At 42.1% G+C, this 17299-nt stretch overlaps 1 protein-coding gene across 2 annotated transcripts in view; it reads left to right on the top strand.

Annotated features, from left to right (window-relative positions):
- LOC134340805 (G protein-activated inward rectifier potassium channel 3-like) overlaps positions 1 to 17299 on the top strand; it is a 170784-nt gene that overhangs the window by 142238 nt on the left and 11247 nt on the right. Inside the window, exon 1 of one of the 2 annotated variants that reach the window (XM_063038340.1) lies at positions 11331 to 11508. The exons of the other annotated variant lie outside the window; for it this stretch is intronic. The gene's annotated coding sequence lies outside the window, so the exon portion shown is untranslated. Of the gene's footprint in view, positions 1 to 11330; positions 11509 to 17299 lie in introns of those variants that run through there. 2 annotated transcript variants of the gene reach the window in all.

Genomic DNA, 17299 nt, shown 5'->3' with positions numbered 1-17299 from the left:
GTGGGTTCAAGTTCAACAGTGCGCGTGACAGGGAATGAGGAAAGGTGCAGCTGACTCATATCACCAAATCATATTGTTTCCTCATGGTCGGGGACCACTGACCTAGAAGACCTACGGCCAATCATTTAAGTTTGAAGTGATCCATTGTGGGATTCTTCACAGCAGTACCCAGATTCAATTTTCATCGCCAAATGTAAGGAGATTGTACATTCTCCCCGTGACCTTATGGGTTTCCTCCCACAGTCCAAAGACATAACGGTTGGTAGGTTAAGTGCGATTCCCAGGTTATAAGTACCCAACATATGGACACCATTAAATATGAATGAGTTCACATAATATTATAAAATTGAGAAGTCTGACATACATGTTCATTTCTACAAATAACAGAACTAGCTTCCTCTCTTTCTCTTCACCTATAGTAATTGTGCTTTTTTAAAAAATCAGATTTGTGTTTGTTATTCCATTCATTACAATACTATGGAGGTATGTTTGGTAAATCAAATATTTTTTGTGCATTTTCCAACTTATGAACAAAACTGACTTCTTTTTGAGGGACTTAAAAGAGAATGGGCCAAATACAGGCAAATGGGGTTAGTGTGGCGTGTACCATGCACTTATCTGCCTGGAGTTTAGACATTGGAATTCCTTTCTTAAACTAGCCAGCTTCTCTACCTCCTTTAAGACTTTGCTTAAAACCTACATCACTGGTCAAGCTTTTGCTCATCTGGCCAATTATCTCATCATGTGTCTCAGTGTCAGATTTTGATGACGTTCTTGTAAAGTGGTTTTGTGTCACATTTAAGGTATTATGCAAATACAAGATGTTGTCATTGATTTCAATCTCTTTCAGTCATGAGCAAGGAATTCTGTGGTGTCTTTTTCGTTGGCCCCAAGCTTCCCGATTAATTTATCCTGAGGTAATGCAGTGTGACATTGAGATAGATTAACAAACAGCCTAGTCTGAGACAGATTGGAAGCAACTACACTGGGTTTGATTTCAGCATCGCCAATTTGAAAAAGAATGTACAACGGAAAAATAAACATCAGAAGATAATGAATGGTGTATGAGGCTAAACACTGGGCTCAGGAATACTCTCGGTTGTGAATCTAACTCATAATTTCCTGAAAGAGGCCAGAGAGAAACTCCAAGAATTCCAACTGTACATTCACATTCTTGAAGAACTGAAGCTGATTTAGGTATGAAAATGGAATTTGTTGAACTGCACTGCAACTGCAACCTTTTTTAAAGAATCTAGTTTATGTTTTGTGTATCATTTGTGAAAAGTGACATTATAGTATCACATTTTAGTAAATCAGTAGCAGAGCAAGTCTACAAAAAGGGAAACATTGCTGAAGTGTGTATATTATAGTTATCAGTAACATTGCCATAACATGTATCCATTCTCAAGGAAACTGTATAATTGACAAGGTGTATATGTGACTGATGAGAAGTTATACTATGACATTCTGAACAAAATATCCAGTGTTTCAGATCTGGGTTCTCATTACTAATGGATTTGAACCAGGCTGGACTAAATTAAATTTATGGGCATGAGGTGTTGAAAATGAAGTACAAAGGCACAATGTTTCAAGAGGGAGTGTTCTTCTAAAGCTGGGAATAAGGAATGTTGTTGTCGATCAAAGGAAACTCTACTCTGTCTCTCTGCCACTTGTCCAGTCAATACTTCGTATCGGTACGGAGGGCCTGAGAGGACAAGTGCTCCATTCATTGGATATAGACATCCTTAGCTTAACATTATAAAGAAAAGGCCATCTGTTCTTTCATAGGTTTAAAACATGTCAGTGTTTTGTCCACTTTTTTGTTGAGGGGGATGCATCAGCAGGTGGTGAATCTGTATTCATTTCCACAGTCGGCTGTGGAGGCTGTCATTGGGTATATTTAAGGCAGAGGTTGATAGGTTCTTGATTAGTCAGGGTGTCAAAAATTACAGGGAGAACGCAAGAGAATAGGGTTGACAGGGATAATAAATCGGCCATGATGGAATGGTGGAGAGGACTTGATGGGCCGAATGTCCCACTTCTGCTCCTACGTCTTATGGTCCTATGATTTTATGATTTCTACATGGTGGTGAGAATAAATGAGTTAATAGTTATTTCAGAATTGGGTTCAATAATTTTGAATATTTTCATTAAATATTCTTAACCAATAAAAGTAAAATATCATGGATGTAACTAATTGGAAATAAATCTGAAATTACTATTGTACTTATTTTTCCTATGTAAAAATAAGGGCTATGCAGAAGGGAAGGGGTTAGATTGCTCTTAGAGTAGGTTAAAAGGGTGGTACAATATCGTGGGTGCAGGACTTGTACTTGTGCAGTACCTTCCTAAAATTTGCCTCTTCTCAATGTCTCCTTCTTTAATTGTCCTCCCTGTCATTGAGTGTGTTCTGCAAGAGGATTTGAATTCAAGAATAGACAGGCATCTCTGGTGATACCACAAATAGAATATTACGTACATTTCTGGTCATCGTACCAAAGGTGAGATGTGTGTGATAGAGGGAGTGGAGAAGATTCACTTAATTAATTCCAGAGATGACAGGTCTGTTAAACGTGGAGAGATTCAGCAGACTGAGTTTATGCTTATTTGCATTTAGAATGAGAGACGATTCCACTTGACACAAAAACAACTCTTATGTGGTTTTAGAGGATCGAATCTTAAAATAAGATAAACTTTTGGATACTCTACTCAACAGGGTTATGGAGGCCCATCTGCCAAGTAAATTGAAGGCTGAATTCAACAGATTTTTAGGTATTATTGGAATCCACAGAATGAAATTAGTGCAGGAAAGTGGCACTGATGTAAGAGATCAACCATGTTCTGGAGTATTTATTTGGAGTATTGTGCGTAGTTCTGGCCATCTACCTACAAGAAAGATATCAATAAGATTGAAAGAGTACAGAGAAATTTTACAAGGATGTTGCCGGGACTTGAAGACCTGAATAGGTTTGGACTTTATTCCCTAGAACACAGGAGAATGAGGGGAGATTTGAGTGTTATAAATAGGATAAAAGCAAACAGACTTTTTCCATTGAGGTTTGGTGAGACTAGAACAAGAGGTCATGGGTTAAGGTTGAGAAGTAAAATATTTAAGGGCAACATGAGGGGAACTGCTTCTCTCAGAAGTGTGGAAGTGTGGAACAAGCTGCCAATGGGAGTGGTGGAAGTGAATTTGATTTCAACATTTAAGAGAAATATGGATGTGAGAGGAATGGAGGTCTATGGTCCAGGTACAGGATGATAAGACTAAGCAGAATAATAGTTGGCATGGACTAGATGGGCTGAAGGGCCTGTTTCCGTATTGCAGTACTGTATGATTCTATCTCATTAAAAGGCGGAGGAGGCATGAGGAACTAAATGACTTACTCCTGCGATTTCTTAAGTTAATAGAGTTAGAAGACTTCAAACAGGATTTTAATTTTACTTCAGTTCATAGTTTAAATTTAAGCAGTTTTTCCTAATTACTGTATATTTCAAAGTTCAAAGGACATTTATTATCAAAGTATGTATATATTATACAACCTTGGGATTCGTCTCCTAATAGGCAGTCACAAAACAAAGAAACCCAAAAGAACCCATGTATTAAAAAAAGACTGTTGACCCAGGGTGCGGAGAGAAAAAAAACACATCATGCAAACAATAGTCGCAAGCAAATAGCATTCTGAACTGAAGTTCGCAAAGAGGGTCTGTAGTTCAGCGCAGAGCCGAGTCGAGGAGAAGCGATCTGAACCAGCCTGTCCCTTGCCTCGGTCCCCGACACCCTGACCGTTTCAATCTGTCCGGGCACCTAAATCGATGTCCAAACATTGAGTTCAATCGCTTCAATACACTCTGAGGCCAGGACCCCACTGTCTCGATTCGGCCTGTTTCCGATACAGCCCTGTGATTAAGTCTCTGCCCAAGCATTGAGTTCAGTCGAGTCGGTATGTTCTTGAGCTCGGACCTCACTGCCTCGATTCAGTCCTCGCCACAGCGCATAAAATGATCAATCCTCAGGTTTTCCTCGCTGCCTCGCCTCGGTTCTGCCACATCAAATTGCCTTCAAGTCCAAAGGGAAGTTACAAACCCTTACTTTTGATGATTGTTTGCCAGAAAAAGTGTGATTAACAAAGTATTTAGTTGTTTTCTTTGTTTCGTTAGCCACCAGCCAGAAGTCGTTGAGATTCACCAGAACCATCATAAACCGGAAGTATCCATTATAATTTCCTACCTATTTAATAAATCCAGCATCTGATTACTTGGAAATTCTGATGGTCCAGCATCCAGTTCGCTCATTAGTCCTGAACATGTGAGATCCTGAATGCAAGCCAGGTCCATGGCTGGAGAAGGGGTTGAAGCCTGCAAAACCAGGGGTCAGGAAGCTGGGCATGTTTCTGGTTAGACCTGACATCCAAAGTGCTTGCATTTTTCCTGTTCCATTCCACTGGAAAATTTATTGTACTACTATGGTAATATGTAAAAAAAAAGAAATAAAAGTGGAAGCAACATCTCATAGTCTGGAAAATTTCCTAGTGCAGTACTTCCAAGGTCCTAGGGGTGCCATACTATCAGAGCTCTGTTGTATTAGAATCTTCCTCAGAGACCTTGTCACATTGGCAATTATCTCCTAGCTGTTGGAGCTCTTTAGTGCACCAGGTTGGAGAAAGTCCATATGACAAGTTCTGTGTGCTTGTACCATGTGCTGTAGGGTGGCACGGTAGATTGGTGGTTAGCGTAACACTATTACAGTGCCAGAGATCCAGGTTCAATTCCCGCTGCAGTCTGGAATGAGGTTGTATGTTCTTTCCGTGCCACACCATTACTAGGTGCATCAAAAATCAAATTTACAAAAATTAGTGAAAATAGTATTAAAAAAACTGCCAATATTTACAAAATTTCATCTTCCAGAAAACACAATAATAATTCCGTACTTATACTTGGCCAATGTGAATTGCTGGCAGTTTCAATCTCTCTCCCACTGAGGGTGAAGAACCCCATGTTATTAGCCACCAGGACATGCCATCATTAATTACCAATAAAGTTAACTTAAGACTACACATGAACTAGAATATGATGCACTCCACAATGTAGTTACAATCATAATACTAAGTATTGACCTTATACACAGTATACGAACAACATGTACTGTACGCATTTACTAAAGAAATGGAATACTCCACTGTGTATGGCGGGAAAGGCACCATATAGTCAACCCGAGCTTGGTTGAGGACCCATTATAAGAATATACCTGGAAAACATTGAAGTGTGCACGCTCAGCGCAACAGCAGGATGACAAGGCTGTGTGTGTGTGTGTGTGTGTGTGTGTAGTATGTTTACCAAGTGCTGTCTGCCACATTGTGCAATTTGCTCAGGATGCAGTGCTTTAATTCTGGGTCCATATCTCAGCATAAATACAGTTAACAGATTCCAGTGTATTCTTCTTCTTTTGGTGCCATTCCCCAAAGCCATGGGTCTTTTGGCAAGCACAGTGGTGCTGTTTGCACAGTAAAAGGTAGTAACAGGATCTTTCTTCTGTGACTCTATTCCAATTTATACCATGAATTAATAATTAGGTTGCAAAATGACCAGGATTAGTTAGTTGGCATGTATATTGTGCTTTCTGTTTGGATTCTTTGAGATGGCACACTGGCATAGGGGAATAAGGCTATGAGAGAAAAGAAATCAGCCAGGACCAAATGATGGGGCAAATGGCCTAATAATGCTCCAATGTCTTATGGTCATAGTGGGTGGAACTGCTACCTTGCAGCTCTAGTAACCTGGGCTCAGTTCTGACCTTGGATGCTGTCTGTGTGCAGTTTGCACCTTATCTGTGTGATTATGTGGGTTTCCTTTCGGTAATCTGTTTTCCTCCCACATCCCAAAGATATGCTGATTGTTAGGTTAACCAGCCAGAGGGGGTGGGAGGAAATAGCCATTTACAGGGGAAAAAATTAATACAATAGAACTTCACAACAAAATTATACTTAAGCTAAGACTGACAAAACAACCAATGTGCAAAAGACAACTTGTGCAAATAAAAAAAAGTACTGAGAACGAGAACTGTAAAGAGTCCCTGAAAGTGCATGTGTAGGTTGTAGAATCAGTGATTGAAGTTATCCATCCTGTTAGATCTTGGCATAAGTATGTGGAATTAACTGTGTAAAGCACTGTATGTGCCAAATGGAAGATCGGCGTGTGTACAATCACTATTGCTTAATCCTCTCACCCCTTTAATAACTGATTCATGTAGCTGACTATTTCTTGTGCTGCAGAAAGTTCCAGAAAGAGGTGGTTGCAAAGAAAACAATTTTAATGTTGTTTGCCAGGTCTGTACGGCATTTTATGAAGGAAAACATCTTAGCCTCCGACTGGGTTGGAGGAGCTACTCATCATATTCATCTGGGTAGCCTCCAACCTAATGGCATAAACATCGATTTCTCTAACATCTCTAACTTCTCCCCCCTCCCCTTCTCTCTTTATCCATCCTTATTCTGGTTCCCCTCTCACCCCTTTCTTCTCATCTCCCTCTGGTGCCCCTCCTCTTTTCCTTTCTCCCAATGGTCCACTGTCCCCTCCTATCAGATTCCTCCTTCTTCAGCCCTTTACCTCTTCCACCTATCACCTCCCAGCTTCTTACTTCTTCTCCCCTCTTCAACCCCGTCTTCTTATTCTGGTTTCTGTTTCCTATCCCTTTCAATCCTGAGGAAGGATCTTAGCCTGAAACATTGACTGTTTATTCCCCTCCACAGATGCTGCCTGACTTGCTGAGTTCCTCCAGCATTTTGTGTGTGTTGCTGTTCTATTCTTATTGATGCATGTGTGAAGTCATGTGACTGGTCCTTGCAAACACCAGTGTTCACAGTTAGCTCTTATGCTTGGCCTAGAGCTGCACTGTACACAAACAGGCCCTTCAGCCCATCACTTCCATGCTGATCTGTTTGCTTGTCTACTCAAATTCCATTTGCCCTGATTAGGTCTGTGTTATCTTCACATTACCACCTTCGGGGGAGGGGGTATAGGAGACTGAAGATCCATAATCTTCCTCTCCGTCATCAAGTTTCTGGATAGTCCACAAACAGTACCTCGTTATTTATCTTTTGCCTTATTTATCTATTTTGTAACTTATAGTAATTTTATGTCTTGCACTGTACTGTTACCACAAAACAACAAATGCCATGACATATTTCAGTGATGTTATTAGTTTATTTTTTAATTCTCTGCCTTACTTCTGAAAGTGTCTTAAGTGCCTGTTTAAATTTCTCTTCACTTTGTGTGCCTGACTCTATCACCTTCTTTGGAAGAGAATTCCAGCCATCAATCTGTCAACATTTACCCTTCAAATATCCGTGTAAGTGGAACAAGTGTTACACATACCCTTACACCTCCTCCCTCACCACCATTCAGGGCCCCAGACAGTCCTTCCAGGTGAGGCGACACTTCACCTGTGAGTCGACTGGGGTGATATACTGCCTCCAGAGCTCCCGATGCGGCCTTCTATATATTGGCGAGACCCAGCGCAGACTGGGAGACCGCTTTGCTGAACATCTACGCTCCGTCCGCCAGAGAAAGCAGGATCTCCCAGTGGCCACACATTTTAATTCCACGTCCCATTCCCATTCTGATATGTCTATCCACGGCCTCCTCTACTGTCAAGATGAAGCCACACTCAGGTTGGAGGAACAACACCTTATATTCCATCTGGGTAGCCTCCAACCTGATGGCATGAACATCGACTTCTCTAACTTCCGCTAATGCCCCACCTCCCCTCCGTACCCCATCCGTTATTTATTTATATACACACATTCTTTCTCTCTCTATCCTTCTCCCTCTGTCCCTCTGACTATACCCCTTGCCCATCCTCTGGGTTTTCCCCCCCTCCCCCTTTTCCTTCTCCCTGGGCCTCCTGTCCCATGATCCTCTCATATCCCTTTTGCCCATCACCTGTCCAGCTCTTGGCTCCATCCCTCCCCCTCCTGTCTTCTCCTATCATTTTGGATCTCCCCCTCCCCCTCCCACTTTCAAATCTCTTACTAACTCTTCCTTTAGTTAGTCCTGACGAAGGGTCTCGGCCTGAAACGTCGACTGTACCTCTTCCTAGAGATGCTGCCTGGCCTGCTGCGTTCACCAGCAAATTTATGTGTGTTGCTTGAATTTCCAGCATCTGCAGATTTCCTCGTGTGTACTTTAAATCTTTGTCTTGATACCTCTACCATAGGTAATAGTATTTTGGATCTCCCAGGAGAGATCGTGTTCTTGTTGTTTATGACCTGTGAAGTTCAGCATTCTTCAACAGAAAGATGTTCCCAGATGATGTTTATTTTGCTTGAGCAGAGTCTGAGCTGTGTAAATCCCTCAAACTGAACAAGCATGCTCACGCAAGGCTGGGCTTGGGATGCTTTGCTCTATCACAAACAAAAAGTTCAGTGTATAGAGTGCAGTGTATCACAAGCTACATGTGCTATCAAAAGAGAAAGAACAGAATATGAAAAAATGCGGGGTAAGGAGAGAGCAGTTCAATGTAAAAATAAGTTTTGGAAGCAGGATGGGAAATACATGTTAACAGGTGACATTTTAAATAAGACAAAAAATATGCAAGTAAACCTGAAAATGCAAAAAGCAGACTTGATGAAGCTCAAAAAACCAGACTGCACTGAGAAACATAGAAAATAAAGCTCAAGCCAGGAGTATGTTCAACTCATTACTGCCTTTTACAGGGAAAGTTGCTAAAGCAATGGACAAAGTGCAATATTACCATAAAAACAACACAAGTGGAGATTTGAAGCTCTTTTCACTCGAAATCTGAGAAATCTGTGTTTATCACAGAGGTTAGGAAGGAGTGAAATAATGCAAACAGTAAATGTTGGTTCTACTGTTCAACTCTGAATTGAACATTTATTTGAAATGAATGAAAATATAGGACTATAAACAAGGTGTGTGGGACTATTTGCATAACTGTCAAGATTATGCACTTGGGAAGGGCTATTGCTGGTTAAATTCCCTCTAGATCATGTTGATATTGTAGTGCTATTGGTTTAATTTAATGGCTTGAACCCACTTTGCATATTAGATAATGTTCACTCTTCTTCACAAGGATTGTAGAAATTACAGCAACATAAGGGTTAAAATGTAGTGCTAATCAAACAGAGCACAGACACTTTGTATGTCTTCCTCTGTGTGAAAGCTCGCTAAAACAACAGTAAAGATGATAAGCTGACAGAGATAGTGTACAGACATGGTGCAGTCACCCAGGCTGAACATGGTCCTTGAAAACCTAACTCACGTACAGCCTTTCCGCTCAAGCCTGGGAACCAAGGTCACCAAGCATGCCAAGACTAGATAAAGATGCAAATAAAAGATTCTAGGAAAACACTTACTCTTGAACAGTTATTTTACTAATTCTCAAGTAATATTGGCCTTTAAGACTGATTTAATTGGTTAACACCTGAAATATGTCTTACAATTGGTACATAAATATGCAAATAACGGGACTCAGAAGTGCACCAAATTTCTATTGGATCAATATTTCCATACAACTGGTCAATTTCTGTATAGAAATGACGTTTCTTTGTTCAAACTTCAGGACAGTGTCATGATAAGGGCAAAATAAAATAAAGTATGATTGAGGAATGAGTGCACATTGTCAGAGTCCAGTTAATCGGCAACAACATACTAATGGAAGAGATAAAATGCAAGAAAGCCATGAAAAGAATTAAAGTGAAGATTGATAATAAGTCTCCCATTAGACAAAGGATGACTAAGGTTGACTAAGGATGACTAAGGATCACTAGAATTTTGTTTAGAAGCTATTGATGAGGAATCCATGTTAGAACCTTCTCCATAAACACAACAGATTCTGGAGATCCAGAGTAACACACACAAAATGCAGGAGGAACTCTGTTTAGGCAACATCCGCAAAGAATCCTGACGAAAAGTCTCAGCCCAGAATATTGACTCTTTATTCCTCTCGACCTGCTGAGTTCCTGCAGCATTTTGTGTGCGTTACTTAGAATCTTCTCCATTAGTGTAATGGTGCTGAAGTGTACTCAGGAACAAAGTTTGTGGGGTAACGCCCAGACTTGCAAACCACTACTAGCCCAGTAGGTTTCCAAGTAACCACAACACTATTGGCTGAGCAGACTGATATAACCTACAGGGACATAAGAGACTGCAGATGCTGGAATCTAAAGCAAAAATCTGCTGGAAGATGTGTGCTGAGAAACAGCAAACTGTATGATTAATGGAGTACACTGTGGAACAGAGAAAGACACAAGGACCATTGCATTTCCTGGCAAATATGTGCTTAAAGACTCAGGATAATAAAAGGAATTAGCTGACATGAAGCAGAGCAGCTGAAAGTTATGGTGCTATTCTATCTCATTGGTCACAAAAGGGAAGATTTCTACTCGACCATAAAGCCATCAGACGAAAATGCAGAGGTGCAAGAGACTGCAGACATTGGAATCTGGAGCGAGAAGAAAACAAACTGCCGTTGAAATTCACTGGGTCAGGCAGTATTTGTGGAGGGAAATGAATGGTTGAATTTTTTAGTTGAGATTCTTCACCTGCACTGTGGAACCTTCATTTGACCTACTAAGTCACTCCAACAGATTGTTTTGTAACAGGGCCCTTAGCACTGTTAATGATCCCTCCCATTCATCACAATCTCCTTGACCCCACCTCCCTTGCAAGTACAGTAGCATTAGAACACGGAGCAGCTTCTTTCTTCAGGCTGTGAAATTACTGAAATCCCTGCCACTGATGAAGTGCCAGTAGCATTATACTGTTTATTTTATTATCTTGTGTTGGGAATGCACCTTATGCTAAATGTCAATCGTCTGGAATATATTTTATTATTTGTTAATTTACTTGTGGTAATATTTATTTATTTTATTATTTATTGAGAGATACAGTGCGGAACAGGCCCTTTCAGCCTGACGAGCTACATCACCTGTTCAGCACTAGCCTAATCACAGAACAATTTACAATCACCAATTAACCTACTAACTGAAACATCTTTGGACTGTGGGAGAAAAAATACTTTACTTTATGTGTTGTGTACGAGTTATATGTACTGAGCTGTACACCTTGGTCCGGAGGAACATTGCTTCGTTTCGTGGTATATATGTATACATTTGAATAACAACAAACTTTACCTTGAACTTTCTTCTTACCTTCAAGTGAAATGCTGGACAGTGAGGACAATGTAATGAATGGATCTATTTCTTTTAGAGAAATGACCCACCCTCCCTTAGCACTACATATTGATCTGTTGTCTGCGCGTGTGCATGCGCATGGCTCCCTCTCTTTGCAATGTGAATACACCAGTTAAAGCCATCTCCCATGTGCGTGCTTTTATTTAATTGATATGTAGTTGTGCACAGACATAACAAATTGGCAACGAGTATGAACCTGAATGTCAGAAAATATCACCAACTGCACTGAGAGTTACGGAACGAAATAGCGAGAGTTAAACAGCACGAAAAACCCATCATGGACACTAACAAACACGTGAGTACAGTGCATAGTAACAGTAAAAGATGCGTTGAATTTAAAGTGAAAATAATGTGGCAATGGCTTCAGTTGAGAAAGTTGATGAATTTGATAGCGCTAATGAAGGCTGGGAGTTGTATATCAAAAGGGTGGAATTGTGTAATGCGAACAATGTGGAGGAGTAAAAGAAAGCCCCTATACTTCTTAGCTTAATGGGCCCAAGAACGTACAGTCTCTTATGCAACTTAGTAACCCCTGAAAAGACAGCAAGCAAGACGTTTGATGAAATTGATACCATTTTACAAAATCACTTGAGCCCTAATTCACTGGCTGTAGCTGAGAGATTTACATTTTACAAAAGGAACCTGTCAAAAGATGAAAGCACCTGTGAATACATTGCAGAACTGGGCAAACTTTCCCAGTACTGTGACTTTAGAGATGGACTTTCTGATGCATGAGATACTTTATTGATCCCAAAGGAAATTACACATGAATTACTCACAAATATAAATATCAGAAGAGAAGGAAGAAAGAATAAAAAAAAAAGTTCCTTCAAACAGTCTAACAGGAGGGAGGTCATCATTTCCCCAGTTATAGGTTATCTCATGATAGAGCCTAATGGCCGAGGGTATGAGTGACCTTATATAGTGCTCTTGGAAACAGCACAGTTGTCTTACCCTCTGTTCAGCCAAGGTGGCATGCAGAGGGTGAGGAACATTGTCCAGGATTGCCAAGATTTTTGTAAGGTCCTTTGTTCTACCAAAGACTCCAGTGTGCCCAGTTTGATTCTTATAATAGAGCCAGCCTTTCTAATCAGTTTATCGAGCCTGTTGGCATCACCTGTGTTGATACCATTGCCCCAGCACACCACCGCATAGAAGACTGTACTGGCGACAACAGACTGGTAGAACAGATGTGCAGGAGAGGCCTGCATATTCCAAAGGACCTCAGTCTCCTTAGGAAGTAGAGGTGACTCTGGCCCTTCTTTTACACAGCCTCTGTGTCGGTGCTCCACTGTCATCCAGGTACACCCCCAGGTACTTGTAGGTCCTCACCACATCCACATTCTCACCATCACCAGTACCAGGGAACTGTGCAGGATTAGTCTTCCCAAAGTCCATCACCATCTCCTTTGTCTTACTGATGATCAGCTGCAGATGATTCAGCTTGCACTATTCGACAAAGTCCTCCACCAGGGCCCTGTATTCATCCTCCTGTCCTCCCTTTATACACCCAACTATTGCTGAGTCATCAGAGAATTTCTGCAGATGACATGACTCAGTGTTGTATCTAAAGTTCGAGGTGTACAGGGTAAACAGGAAAGGGGCCAATACAGTCCCCTGTGGGACCCTGGTGCTGCTTGTGTGACACACAGTTCTGAGCTGCACAAACGGTGGTCTGCCAGTCAGGTAGTCCATTATCCAGGGCACAATAGAAGTGCCAACCTGCACTGAATGGAGCTCCCCCCCCCCACCACCCCCCAGCAATGAGGGCTTGAGGGCTGTATGGTATTGAAGGCACTTGAGAAATCATGATCCTCACAGTGCTGGCCTGCTTATCCAAATGGGAGTAGGCTCTGTTCAGCAGGTAAATGACAGTATTGTTGATAACAATGTGCTTTCGGTAGGCAAACTGCAGGGGGTCGAGGGCTGATCTAACCAGGGGTCAGAGGTGAGACAGGACTAGCCTCTGTAGATTCTTCATGATGTGTGAGGTCAGGGCCACTGGACGGTAGTCATTCAAGACTTTTGGTGGGCTCTTCTTGGGTACTGGGACACACATGATGTTTTCCACAGTCAGGACCCTTTCCAGGCTGAGACTCAGATTGAAAATGTGCTGGAGAACTCCACACAGCTGCTCAGCACACTGGGTTCACACCATCTGGTCCTAATGCTTTGATATGTCTGAGTTTCCCAGAGCCCTTCTCACCTGCTCAGTAGTGAAGGTGAGTCCATAATGACTGGGGAGATGGTGGATGGTGGATGGTGGGGACTGGGGGAGGTGAAGATCAGGATGATAGCAGTTGATATGTGGAGGTGTGGATGGTAGGTGCAAGGCAAGGAGGGGATATAGACAGTGGTAGCCTGTGTTGTTCATCCACATGTTGAACTGGAGGAATGGAGGCATTGGTGCTGAGGGATCAATGGGTGCCTGGGCACCTAGGCTGGTGTGCTGAGGGGTGTAAACAGGAGGGCAATTGTCAAACCTATTGAAGAATTGGTTCAACTCATGAGCCCATTCACGACTGCATTCCGAGGCTCTACAGCCAGGCTGATTGAAGCCAGTGATGTTCTTCATGTCTCTCCACACCTCCCGTGTGCTACTCTACCCGAGCTTGTTATCTAGCTCTCTCCTGTATTCCTCTTTAGCTACCTTGATCTTCTCCTTTAGCTCCCTCTGCACATGCTTCAATTCCTCCCTGTCTCCTGATCTAAAGAAAGACTCTCTTTTTGTGGTTGAGAAGAGCCTTTAGATCATTGGTGACGCATGGTTTGTTGTCAGGGTAGCAGTGAACGGTCCTTGATGGTATTATAGTGGCCACACAGAAAGTGATGTAGTCAGTGATGCAATTAGTAAGTCTGTTAATGTTCTCCCCATATAGTTCACAAAGCACATTCCAGTCAGTAACCTCAAAGCAGCCCTTCAAGGCCTCGATGGCTTTGAAGAAATGGAGACGATTTCTTTACTCTCTTAGCGGTAGCTAGCTGTTGCTGTACTTTGGGCTTATACAAGAGCATGAGGTGAACCAGGCCTGATCTGATCTGATCTTCTAAGTTGGGGGGGGGGTGGGAGAACTGTGGAGCTGATGCATCTTTAACATCTGCATATTTTCTCTTGTATGACGCTTGACAAGCTGATCGAAGGTGTGTCGGGTTGTCAAGAGAGAACGTGGTTGAAGTCTCACGATACTGCAATGAACACATTGGGGTGTTGAGTCTGGAGTCTCACGATGATAGTGTGTATGATGTCACATGCAGCATCAAGAAGGCAGAATGAAGTCAATGAGCAATATGGTGAACTCACGTGGTAGATAAAACGGACGCAAACTCACAGCAAGTAGTTCAATGTCCAGACTGCAGATTTGTTCTTTCAGAGAACTGTGACCAGGATTACACCACCTGCTGTTCACAAGCACAGCGAGCCCACCTTCCTTCCTTTTACCGCACTGTAGATTAACTCTATCTCCTCATATCATTGAAAACCCATTCACAGTCATGTTGGAATCCAGGATTTGCTCATGTAGCCATGTCTCAGTGAAGCACGTAACACTGCATTCCCGATATTCATTCTGTGTCCTCATGAGTACTGCTAGATCCTCCATTTTATTTGCCAGTGATGTTACGTTCCTCATAATGATAGACAGGAAATATGTTTTATATCTCCGTCTCTTGTTGCACCACTTTTTAGCAGGTCAGGAGCATTGGGATCTCCATTTTGGCTCATCCGGAATATCAAGCTTCTGCTGGGCAAACAAAGGCTGCTAGTAGCTGCTCCCTCGTATATACAATTTTGCCGTTAAGGGACAGGCTTATATATGACATGCATAATCAAAGCACTCAAAAGAGGCTACTATCTGAAAGAGACCTAACCTTAGAATGGGCATTGACCATTGCAATATCATTAGAGACTGCAGCAAAGGATACAGCTGAACTACAGAAAAGGAGGTTAGAATGTGTAATGCACAAAATGTCCCTGAATGGTACAAAAAGCCAAAAATGTTACCAATGTGGCAAATCCTCCCATGATGCAAATGACTGTTGGCTCAAAGAAAAAGTTTGCATAAAGTGTCGCAGACAAGGTCACAGGGAGATAATATGCAAGGCAGACAAAAAGCACAATTGAGTGAAAAGTCTCAAACACAAAACTAAGCAAATGCATAAAGTTGCTGACTGTAAAACAGAATCAGACAATGTAGAGTCTGATAAAGGTGAACTGTCACGCCTAGAACTGTATAGTATTACTGAAGCAGATCACAAAATCATCTGGATCACAATAGATGTATGTGGTGTAAAACTGAAAATGGAGCTGGATACAGTGTCAGCTTTGTCTATTATTCCAGAGGCTGACTACACCAGACTGTTTTCTAAGGTACCATTACAGAAGACCTCAGTGATGCTAAAGACTTACACAGATGAAAAAGTGTCTCCCAAAGGCAAACTGAAAGTGAATGTGACGTATGGAGGCCAAACACAACAGTTAGAGCTTTATGTATTGTTAATTGGAGGGCCAGCACTTTTTGGATGTGAATGGTTAAGAAAAATCTCACTAGACTGGCACTCAATCAAAGCTGTCAGTGTGAGATCAACAGGCAATGGGCGCCCAGATGGTAGCACTAACCAGAGACTGGTACAGCTGCTTAATGCTAATGTGAAAGTGTTTGAGAAGGGGATTGGTAAACTCAAAGGCATGAAGAGCAGAATTGAATTGAATGAAGCAGCAACACCAAGATTCCATTTAGCACTACCTCCTAAAGTGGAGGTTGAACAGCAGAACTTGGAGGGGTCTGGAATTCTCTCCAAGGTTGAGTGAAGTGATTGGGCCACATCTTTGTCCTGATAATCAAGAAAGGGAAGGCCGGAGCCTTTTGCATATGTGGGCATCAACCCAGTGCTGTGTACTGTGCAGTACCCCTTGCCATGAAAGGAAGACATTTTTGCATCTTTGGCAGGCGGGGAGAGGTTTTCAAAAATTGACTTGTCACAAGCCTATCTGCAAATGGAGATTGAAGAGTCAAGCAGGAAGTTCCTTACAATCAACACTCACAAGGGACTATTCCAGTATAATTGTCTTGTCTTTGGCATCACATCAGCTTCAGCAATTTGCCAAACAGCAATGGGCCAAGTGCTCCAGGAACACAATGTTACCTTGATGACATCATCGAGACTGGCAAAAAATGATGAAGAGTACCTCCAGAACCTTGTTTCAAGATCGCTGATGAGCGCAGAACTCAACTATGCACAGATCAACCAAGAGGCCCTCAGTCTAGTATGTGGAATAAAGAAGATCCACCACTACCGCTATGGACAAAAGTTTATGCTAGTGACAGATCACCAGCTCCTTGTGTCTATTTTCAATCCCAGGAAGGAAATTCCAGTGATGACTGCTACCCGGTTACAACATTGGGCACTATTCCCAGGAGCCCACTCTTATGACGTAGAGTTCAAGGATATCAAGCAGCACAGCAGTGCTAATAGCTTGTTACGTCTTCCACTGCTGGCAACTGAAGAAGAAAAGTCTTCATCCAGCGACCCAGCAGAAGTGTTCCACACTGCATTGGTGAACCAATTGCTGGTAACAAATTCTGAAATAAAAGGAAAAACAAGGAATGACCCGACGTTGTCAAAAGTCTGTGAGATCACCATGCAAAGATGGCCAGCTTATGTTAACCCTATGTTTCCAGAGTTCTCAGTGAGATGACACCAACTGTCGGTATGTTAAAGAAAACTGATGTGTGGATCTTGTGTTGTGCTTCCCTCTAAACTGTGCACCAGAGTGGTGGAGACATCATGTGGACCAGATATTGGATGCTCAATCAAACAACACATGTGAGTCGATTGCATCCAACAAGACAGAGACAGTACAGTCACCCACCAGACTTATCTCTCAGTGATGATCATGTCACTGACAGCAACGTGACACGGGAAACCAAGAACATTGTCTTAGACAAGACACCCGCCAAACCTGATGCCACTCCACACGCCCAGAGGCGCTATCCTGAAAGAAACAGGGCGCTACCCAAAGAATGAATCTTTAGAACTGTGAAGTTAGTTATGGACTGTTATTGTGAAAGCATGTTTATTCACAATAT

The sequence above is a fragment of the Mobula hypostoma genome, chromosome X2, assembly GCF_963921235.1.
Source record: "Mobula hypostoma chromosome X2, sMobHyp1.1, whole genome shotgun sequence".
NCBI classification, from domain to species: Eukaryota; Metazoa; Chordata; class Chondrichthyes; order Myliobatiformes; family Myliobatidae; genus Mobula; species Mobula hypostoma.
This window is presented reverse-complemented; position numbering and strand designations above follow the sequence as displayed.